Below are 10,000 nucleotides of genomic sequence, written 5' to 3'. Positions count from 1 at the left end.
CGAGAGGCAGCACCGTCCCTGCTATACGAAAGCCCCATCCAGCCCTGTGCCACCCGGGGGGTTCCAGGGTGCTGAGATGGCTGACGTTTTGCTCCGCTCTCGACGGTCACCGCGCAACGCAAGAACAGGCCAAAAACTGGCCAAAACGGCCCAAAAACGGGCCAAAACTGGCCATTTTTGGCTGCGCGAGCGAGCGGCGAGCGGCGGACAGCGAGCGAAGCGAGAGGCAGCACCGTCCCTGCTATACGAAAGCCCCATCCAGCCCTGTGCCACCCGGGGGGTTCCAGGGTGCTGAGATGGCTGACATTTTGCTCCGCTCACGACGGTCGCCGCGGCACACAAGAACAGCCCAAAAACAGGCCAAAACAGCCCAAAAACGGGCCAAAACTGGCCATTTTTGGCTGCGCGAGCGAGCAGCGAGCGGCGGACAGCGAGCGAAGCGAGAGGCAGCACCGTCCCTGCTATACGAAAGCCCCATCCAGCCCTGTGCCACCCGGGGGGTTCCAGGGTGCTGAGATGGCTGACGTTTTGCTCCGCTCACGACGGTCGCCGCGGCACGCAAGAACAGGCCAAAAACTGGCCAAAACAGCCCAAAAACGGGCCAAAACTGGCCATTTTTTGCTGCGCGAGCGAGCGGAGAGCGGCGAACAGCGAGCGAAGCGCGAGGCAGCACCGTCCCTGCTATACGAAAGCCCCATCCAGCCCTGTGCCACCCTGTCACGAACGGTCGTCGCGCACCCGCAACAACTCCGTTCAACGAACCGTTCGTCGCTCACACCCGCATGTACAGCTGCCCAACAGCATGTTTTCTCATGGTTTTGGGTCATTTTGCTTGTAAATATGTAAGTTCGAACAAGCTGCAGCGTTGCAAAGCGACCGCTCACCGAACCGAGCAAAACAGCCCCAAAACAGCCCAAAACGGCTTCGTTTTCGCGTGCCGCGGGAGGTGAGCGGAGTGCTGCCTCCGCTCACCAAAACGTCAGCCATCTCAGCACCCAGGAACCCCCCGGGTGGCACATGGCTGGATGGGGCTTCGGTTATATACCGGGCGTTGAACACTCTTTCGCAAGTTCGTACGTGACCTTTACGGGAACTTGGTGTTGCGTCCGGGACCAGGTGAGCGGCTGTTTGTGGGCTTGCAGCTGTTCGTTCATCCTTGAAAGCCTTGTTTTTCCCCCTCTCCCTCTTTTCTCTTGTGCACACAAGGTGTTCGACGAATTGCTTGTAAAGCTTTCCTTTTCGCGAGACTTCGGGACGTGTCCGTTGCTCGTTCTTTCGATCTAACTCTCTTTCTCTTTTACAGGTCCTTCGGGACCTGCGAGAGGTTACAAAGTGGGCTGATCCTTGCGGAGCAAGATCGCAAGGGCGAAGAGCGACTTAGGCAAGGCAAAGCTAAGTTCGCGTCTTTGCCGCACGGGTGACTCGCGACTTAGGCAACGCAAGCTAAGTTCGCGTCTTTGGCCGCAAGGGTGCCGCACGCCTTAGGCAATTCCAGCTAAGGTCGTGACATTGTGGTATCAGAGCGGGCAAGCTCTTCGATCGAACAGCGAACGAACTTCGCAACTTCGCCATGGCAAAGCATCGTGGCGAATCAAGCAAGACGGGGCAGGCCGGACCCTTGCCCCAAGCAGCCGCAGGTGGGCTGCATGTGCACACTCGCTCTCATGCTGTTGGAGCCGCTCATGAGGATCGCGGCAGCGAACAGGATGAGCGAGAAGTTGGCAACTCTCCGCGAGCGGAGGAAGCGCAATCTGGTGCGCTAACTGGGAAAAAGAGTCATAAGGAGAGACTCACGACGGCGGAAACCCGCCTGGATGTTCTTGAAGCGAGCATGGAGGAACTCTACCATGGCCAACAAAGACTTGTTGGGGTAGAGAGCTCGCAAGAGGAAGCGGAGTCCAGGATCGACAAGGTCGAGGCCCTAGTCGACCGACTGTCCGATGACACCAAGGACTCCGTGCTGCACTTACAAGACGTTGTCGCGGAACTCACGGCAAAGGTGGCTATGCTCACAAGAACGCTAAATGCGGGAGGAGGCAACACCCGCGTTGCACCGCCACAAAACTTGAGGGCACCTGAGCCCCATGGATACGGAGGGGCCAGAGATGCCAAGGAGCTCGAGAACTTTCTGTTCGACATGGAACAATACTTCCGAGCTACGAGGCCCGATTCTGAAGATACCAAAGTTTCTATAGCAACAATGTATCTGAATGGAGATGCGAAACTTTGGTGGCGAACTCGTTGGGAGGAGATCCAACAAGGTCGGTGTCGAGTCGACACATGGGAAGACTTGAAGCGGGAGTTGAGAACTCAGTTCCTACCGGAGAACACAGAGTTCGTCGCAAGAAGGAAGTTGAGACAACTCCGCCAAAGTACCACCATCCGAGACTATGTAAAGCAGTTTTCTGCACTGATGCTGGACATACAGGACATGTCCGAGAAGGACAAGTTGTTCAGTTTCCTTGATGGTTTGAAACCATGGGCTCAGCAAGAGCTGAATCGAAGGAATGTTACCGACGTGGTCGGGGCAATTGCAGCTGCAGAAAGGCTCACCGACTTCGTTTCCTCCGAAGACCCAGCGAGAAGGAAACAATCTTCAAGCAATCGCCCTCAAAAACATTCTCGAGGGAAGGAGCTCGGGGGCGAACAGAAGAAGAAGAGCTCCCACAAAGGGCCGAATCCAAAAGGCAAGGCCTCAAAACCTGGAGGATGCTTCTTGTGCGGAGGACCGCACATGGTAAGGGAGTGCTCACAGAAGCAGGCACTCAACGCTTTGACAGCTTCCATCCACCCTCCCCGATCGGACAAGGGCAAAGCTGTTGCCCTTAGCTCAAGCAGTTCTGAATCCAGCAGCGACGATGAAGAGTCGCAAGGACCCCGAATGGGAGCAATGCGTTTGTTGAACGCTATGCGGGGTCAAGTGGGGGAGAACACGAAGACGAAGGCACAAAAAGCAGGAAGTAGTGAACTGATGTATGTGGACATCAAGCTGAATGGCCAAACGACCCGTGCAATGGTGGACACGGGCGCTACCCACAACTTCATAGCCGATCGTGAAGCACAGCGACTTGGATTGACATTGGAGAAGAGCCCAAGCCGAATGAAAGCAGTGAACTTGGAGGCCAGGCGAATCTCCGGATTGGCAAAGGGAGTTCCCATCAGAATCGGGACTTGGAGCGGAACCACCAACATGATGGCCGTGCCACTAGACGACTTCCAAGTGATTCTTGGAATGGAGTTTATGCACGCGGCGAAGTTGGTGCCGATGCCATTCTTGAATTCCCTATGTATGATGGGAGGCGATGACCCCTGTGTGGTGCCCGTCTCTCGGAGAGGAACCAAGGAGCCCCAACATATTTCGGCATTACAATTGAAGAAAGGGGTGCGAAAGGGCGAACTAACATTCGTGGCTGCTATGAAGCTAGAGCCACTCAATGAAGAAGCCATTCAAGAACCTGCTGTGGTGGCCAACGTCCTGAAGGAGTTCAAAGACGTTATGCCACCTGAGTTGCCGAAGACTCTTCCGCCACGCAGAGGCGTGGATCACAGTATTGAGCTGGAGCCAGGAGTGAAGCCTCCAGCGAGACCACCCTATCGCATGCCCCCGCCAGAGTTGGCAGAACTCAGAAAGCAGTTAGGTGAACTGCTAAGCGGTGGTCTCATCCGCAGCTCAAAAGCACCTTTCGGAGCTCCAGTTCTCTTTCAGAAGAAACAAGATGGGAGTCTCCGATTATGCGTCGACTACCGAGCCCTCAACAAAGTAACAGTGAAGAACAAGTATCCCATCCCGCTCATCGCGGACTTGTTCGACCAATTGGGCAAGGCAAAGTATTTCTCAAAACTCGACCTTCGGTCGGGGTATTGGCAGGTGCGCATTGCTGAAGGCGATGAAGCAAAGACTACATGTGTGACCAGATATGGAGCGTTTGAGTTCTTGGTGATGCCTTTCGGCTTAACCAACGCTCCGGCAACATTCTGTACTCTCATGAACCAGCTATTCAAGGAGTATTTGGATAAGTTCGTGGTCGTCTACTTGGACGACATCGTCGTTTACAGCCAAACGCTCGAGGAGCACGTCAAGCACCTTCGGACGATTTTCAAGGTTCTCAGGGAGAACACTTTGTTCGTAAAAAGGGAGAAATGCTACTTTGCTCAAACTGAAATCCTGTTCTTGGGGCACCGAATCGGTGATGGCTCCATCCGGATGGACAAGTCGAAGGTGCAAGCAGTTGCGGAATGGCGAACTCCAAAGAAGGTGCCAGAGTTGAGATCCTTCCTTGGTTTCGTCAACTACTACCGACGCTTCATCGCGGGATATTCGAAGCGGGCAACTCCACTGACGGAGTTGCTGAAGAAGGAGCAGCCTTGGAAGTGGTCTGACAGATGTGAGATAGCATTCCAAGATCTAAAGGCTGCTGTTTTGGAAGAACCAGTGCTCAAATTGCCAAACTATGGAGAGCCCTTTGAAGTCCATACAGATGCTTCGGACTTTGCTATTGGTGGAGTACTCATGCAAGAAGGTCATCCGGTGGCCTACGAGAGCCGCAAACTCAACGAGACCGAGAGGCGGTATCCAGTGCATGAGAAGGAGATGACAGCGGTGATCCACTGCCTACGAGTTTGGCGACACTACCTCCTCGGGTCGCGATTTGTGCTGAGGACAGACAACATCGCCCTGAGTTATTTCCAAACTCAGAAGAAGCTCTCCCCAAAGCAAGCACGGTGGCAGGACTTCCTGGCTGAATTTGATATGGCAATGGAATATAAGCCCGGGAAGGCGAATGTCGTGGCCGATGCGCTGAGTCGGAAGGTGGAGTGCGTGAATGCTGCACAACTGGAGGGCAGAGGCCAAGCAAGTCAGTTACACTCAACCTTCCTTTCCCGAATCAGAGATGGACTGTATAGTGATCCCCAGGCAGTTATCCTGATGCAGCTCATCAAAGAAGGCAAGGCACGACGATTTTGGGTCCAGGAGGGACTTGTTTACACAAAAGGGAATAGGGTTTATGTTCCCCGAGTGGACAATCTAAGGCGTGAACTCTTGAAAGAGTGTCACGATTCCCTTTGGGCTGGACACCCCGGCATTCACAGAACGTTGGCTCTCGTGGAGAGGGCCTTCTACTGGCCAAAAATGGGGATTGATGTGGAGGAGTATGTTCGAACATGCCTTACTTGCCAACAAGACAAGGTGGAGCAGCGGAAGCCGGTGGGACTTTTGGAGCCGTTGCCCGTACCAGAAAGGCCTTGGGAGAGCATTTCCTTAGACTTCATATCAAGCTTGCCACCTGTAGGGGGACTTGGATCGATACTTGTAGTGGTCGATCGGTTTTCAAAGTATGCAACTTTCATTGCTGCTCCCCTACACTGTTCAGCTGAAGAGGCGGCCAGACTGATGATGAAGGGTGTAGTGAAGTATTGGGGAGTCCCACACAATATCATTAGTGATCGAGACGCTCGGTTTCTGGGACGGTTCTGGACCGAGCTATTCAAATTGTTGGGATCAAAGTTATACTTCTCTACAAGCCTCCACCCCCAGACGGATGGTCAGACTGAAAGAATAAATTCGCTCTTAGAGCAGTATCTCCGGCACTACGTGAGTGCCAATCAACGAGATTGGGTGAAGCTGTTGGACATCGCCCAATTCTCCTACAACTTGCAGCGGAGCTCTGCATCCAACAAGAGCCCCTTCGAAATTATCACAGGACAACAACCGTCGACTCCGCACACTATGGCTATTGGGTATACTGGGAGTAGTCCATCAGCCTACCATTTCGCAAAGGAGTGGCATCGAAATGCCGATATTGCGCGGGCTTACTTGGAGAAGGCGGCAAAACGGATGAAGAAGTGGGCAGATTTGGGAAGGCGACCACAGGAGTTCAAAGTTGGCGATTTGGTGTTGGTAAAGCTCCAACCAGCATCACTCCAATTCTTCAGGAAAAGAGTCCACAAAGGATTGGTGCGTAAGTATGAAGGGCCCTTCCCAATTATCAGCAGGGTAGGCAATGTTTCTTACAAGTTGCAGCTGCCGGCGTGGTTCAAAATTCACAACGTTCTTCACGCCAGCAACCTGAAGGCCTACCATTCAGATCCGCAAGACGCTTCTCGAAGTGTTCCAACTCGGCTACCTCCCATCACAGCCTCCTACGAGAAGCGAGTGGAAACCATTCTGGCGGATCGCAAGATAAAGCTACCCAACGGAGCGGAACAGACAGAGTACTTGGTGAAGTGGCGAAAGCTTCCCCGAACTGAAGCCAGTTGGGAGCCTGAAGACGCCCTGCGACATGAAGAAGAAGTCATCAACACCTACCAACAAGCGTCGACGAGGGCGTCGACAGTTTAAGTGGGGGAGAATGTCACGAACGGTCGTCGCGCACCCGCAACAACTCCGTTCAACGAACCGTTCGTCGCTCACACCCGCATGTACAGCTGCCCAACAGCATGTTTTCTCATGGTTTTGGGTCATTTTGCTTGTAAATATGTAAGTTCGAACAAGCTGCAGCGTTGCAAAGCGACCGCTCACCGAACCGAGCAAAACAGCCCCAAAACAGCCCAAAACGGCTTCGTTTTCGCGTGCCGCGGGAGGTGAGCGGAGTGCTGCCTCCGCTCACCAAAACGTCAGCCATCTCAGCACCCAGGAACCCCCCGGGTGGCACATGGCTGGATGGGGCTTCGGTTATATACCGGGCGTTGAACACTCTTTCGCAAGTTCGTACGTGACCTTTACGGGAACTTGGTGTTGCGTCCGGGACCAGGTGAGCGGCTGTTTGTGGGCTTGCAGCTGTTCGTTCATCCTTGAAAGCCTTGTTTTTCCCCCTCTCCCTCTTTTCTCTTGTGCACACAAGGTGTTCGACGAATTGCTTGTAAAGCTTTCCTTTTCGCGAGACTTCGGGACGTGTCCGTTGCTCGTTCTTTCGATCTAACTCTCTTTCTCTTTTACAGGTCCTTCGGGACCTGCGAGAGGTTACAAAGTGGGCTGATCCTTGCGGAGCAAGATCGCAAGGGCGAAGAGCGACTTAGGCAAGGCAAAGCTAAGTTCGCGTCTTTGCCGCACGGGTGACTCGCGACTTAGGCAACGCAAGCTAAGTTCGCGTCTTTGGCCGCAAGGGTGCCGCACGCCTTAGGCAATTCCAGCTAAGGTCGTGACAACCCGGGGGGTTCCAGGGTGCTGAGATGGCTGACATTTTGCTCCGCTCACGACGGTCACCGCGCCACACAAGAACAGCCCAAAAACAGGCCAAAACAGCCCAAAAACGGGCCAAAACTGGCCATTTTTGGCTGCGCGAGCGAGCGGCGAGCGGCGAACAGCGAGCGAAGCGAGAGGCAGCACCGTCCCTGCTATACGAAAGCCCCATCCAGCCCTGTGCCACCCGGGGGGTTCCAGGGTGCTGAGATGGCTGACGTTTTGCTCCGCTCACGACGGTCACCGCACCACGCAAGAACAGGCCAAAAACTGGCCAAAACAGCCCAAAAACGGGCCAAAACTGGCCATTTTTGGCTGCGCGAGCGAGCGGCGAGCGGCGAACAGCGAGCGAAGCGAGAGGCAGCACCGTCCCTGCTATACGAAAGCCCCATCCAGCCCTGTGCCACCCGGGGGGTTCCAGGGTGCTGAGATGGCTGACGTTTTGCTCCGCTCTCGACGGTCACCGCGCAATGCAAGAACAGGCCAAAAACTGGCCAAAACGGCCCAAAAACGGGCCAAAACTGGCCATTTTTGGCTGCGCGAGCGGCGAGCGGCGGACAGCGAGCGAAGCGAGAGGCAGCACCGTCCCTGCTATACGAAAGCCCCATCCAGCCCTGTGCCACCCGGGGGGTTCCAGGGTGCTGAGATGGCTGACGTTTTGCTCCGCTCTCGACGGTCACCGCGCAATGCAAGAACAGGCCAAAAACTGGCCAAAACGGCCCAAAAACGGGCCAAAACTGGCCATTTTTGGCTGCGCGAGCGAGCGGCGAGCGGCGGACAGCGAGCGAAGCGAGAGGCAGCACCGTCCCTGCTATACGAAAGCCCCATCCAGCCCTGTGCCACCCGGGGGGTTCCAGGGTGCTGAGATGGCTGACGTTTTGCTCCGCTCTCGACGGTCACCGCGCAATGCAAGAACAGGCCAAAAACTGGCCAAAACGGCCCAAAAACGGGCCAAAACTGGCCATTTTTGGCTGCACGAGCGAGCGGCGAGCGGCGGACAGCGAGCGAAGCGAGAGGCAGCACCGTCCCTGCTATACGAAAGCCCCATCCAGCCCTGTGCCACCCGGGGGGTTCCAGGGTGCTGAGATGGCTGACGTTTTGCTCCGCTCTCGACGGTCACCGCGCAATGCAAGAACAGGCCAAAAACTGGCCAAAACGGCCCAAAAACGGGCCAAAACTGGCCATTTTTGGCTGCACGAGCGAGCGGCGAGCGGCGGACAGCGAGCGAAGCGAGAGGCAGCACCGTCCCTGCTATACGAAAGCCCCATCCAGCCCTGTGCCACCCGGGGGGTTCCAGGGTGCTGAGATGGCTGACGTTTTGCTCCGCTCTCGACGGTCACCGCGCAATGCAAGAACAGGCCAAAAACTGGCCAAAACGGCCCAAAAACGGGCCAAAACTGGCCATTTTTGGCTGCACGAGCGAGCGGCGAGCGGCGGACAGCGAGCGAAGCGAGAGGCAGCACCGTCCCTGCTATACGAAAGCCCCATCCAGCCCTGTGCCACCCGGGGGGTTCCAGGGTGCTGAGATGGCTGACGTTTTGCTCCGCTCTCGACGGTCACCGCGCAATGCAAGAACAGGCCAAAAACTGGCCAAAACGGCCCAAAAACGGGCCAAAACTGGCCATTTTTGGCTGCACGAGCGAGCGGCGAGCGGCGGACAGCGAGCGAAGCGAGAGGCAGCACCGTCCCTGCTATACGAAAGCCCCATCCAGCCCTGTGCCACCCGGGGGGTTCCAGGGTGCTGAGATGGCTGACGTTTTGCTCCGCTCTCGACGGTCACCGCGCAATGCAAGAACAGGCCAAAAACTGGCCAAAACGGCCCAAAAACGGGCCAAAACTGGCCATTTTTGGCTGCGCGAGCGAGCGGCGAGCGGCGGACAGCGAGCGAAGCGAGAGGCAGCACCGTCCCTGCTATATACGAAAGCCCCATCCAGCCCTGTGCCACCCGGGGGGTTCCAGGGTGCTGAGATGGCTGACGTTTTGCTCCGCTCACGACGGTCACCGCACCACGCAAGAACGGACCATAAACAGGCCAAAACAGCCCAAAAACGGGCCAAAACTGGTCATTTTTGGCTGCGCGAGCGAGCGGCGAGCGGCGAACAGCGAGCGAAGCGTGAGGCAGCACCGTCCCTGCTATACGAAAGCCCCATCCAGCCCTGTGCCACCCGGGGGGTTCCAGGGTGCTGAGATGGCTGACGTTTTGCTCCGCTCACGACGGTCACCGCGCCATGCAAGAACGGACCAAAAACAGGCCAAAACAGCCCAAAAACGGGCCAAAACTGGCCATTTTTGGCTGAGCGAGCGAGCGGTGAGCGGCGAACAGCGAGCGAAGCGAGAGGCAGCACCGTCCCTGCTATACGAAAGCCCCATCCAGCCCTGTGCCACCCGGGGGGTTCCAGGGTGCTGAGATGGCTGACGTTTTGCTCCGCTCACGACGGTCGCCGTGCCACGCAAGAACGGACCAAAAACAGGCCAAAACAGCCCAAAAACGGGCCAAAACTGGCCATTTTAGGTTGCGCGAGCGAGCGGCGAGCGGCGAACAGCGAGCGAAGCGTGAGGCAGCACCGTCCCTGCTATACGAAAGCCCCATCCAGCCCTGTGCCACCCGGGGGGTTCCAAGGTGCTGAGATGGCTGACGTTTTGCTCCGCTCACGACGGTCACCGCGCCACGCCAGAACAGACCAAAAACAGGCCAAAACAGCCCAAAAACGGGCCAAAACTGGCCATTTTTGGCTGCGCGAGCGAGCGGCGAGCGGCGAACAGCGAGCGAAGCGAGAAGCAGCACCGTCCATGCTATACGAAAGCCCAATCTAGCAAAGA

This window comes from Musa acuminata, unplaced genomic scaffold (assembly GCF_036884655.1).
Source record: "Musa acuminata AAA Group cultivar baxijiao unplaced genomic scaffold, Cavendish_Baxijiao_AAA HiC_scaffold_505, whole genome shotgun sequence".
Lineage (NCBI taxonomy): Eukaryota > Viridiplantae > Streptophyta > Magnoliopsida > Zingiberales > Musaceae > Musa > Musa acuminata.
The sequence above is the reverse complement of the archived record's forward strand: the minus strand, read 5'-3'. Positions refer to the sequence as shown.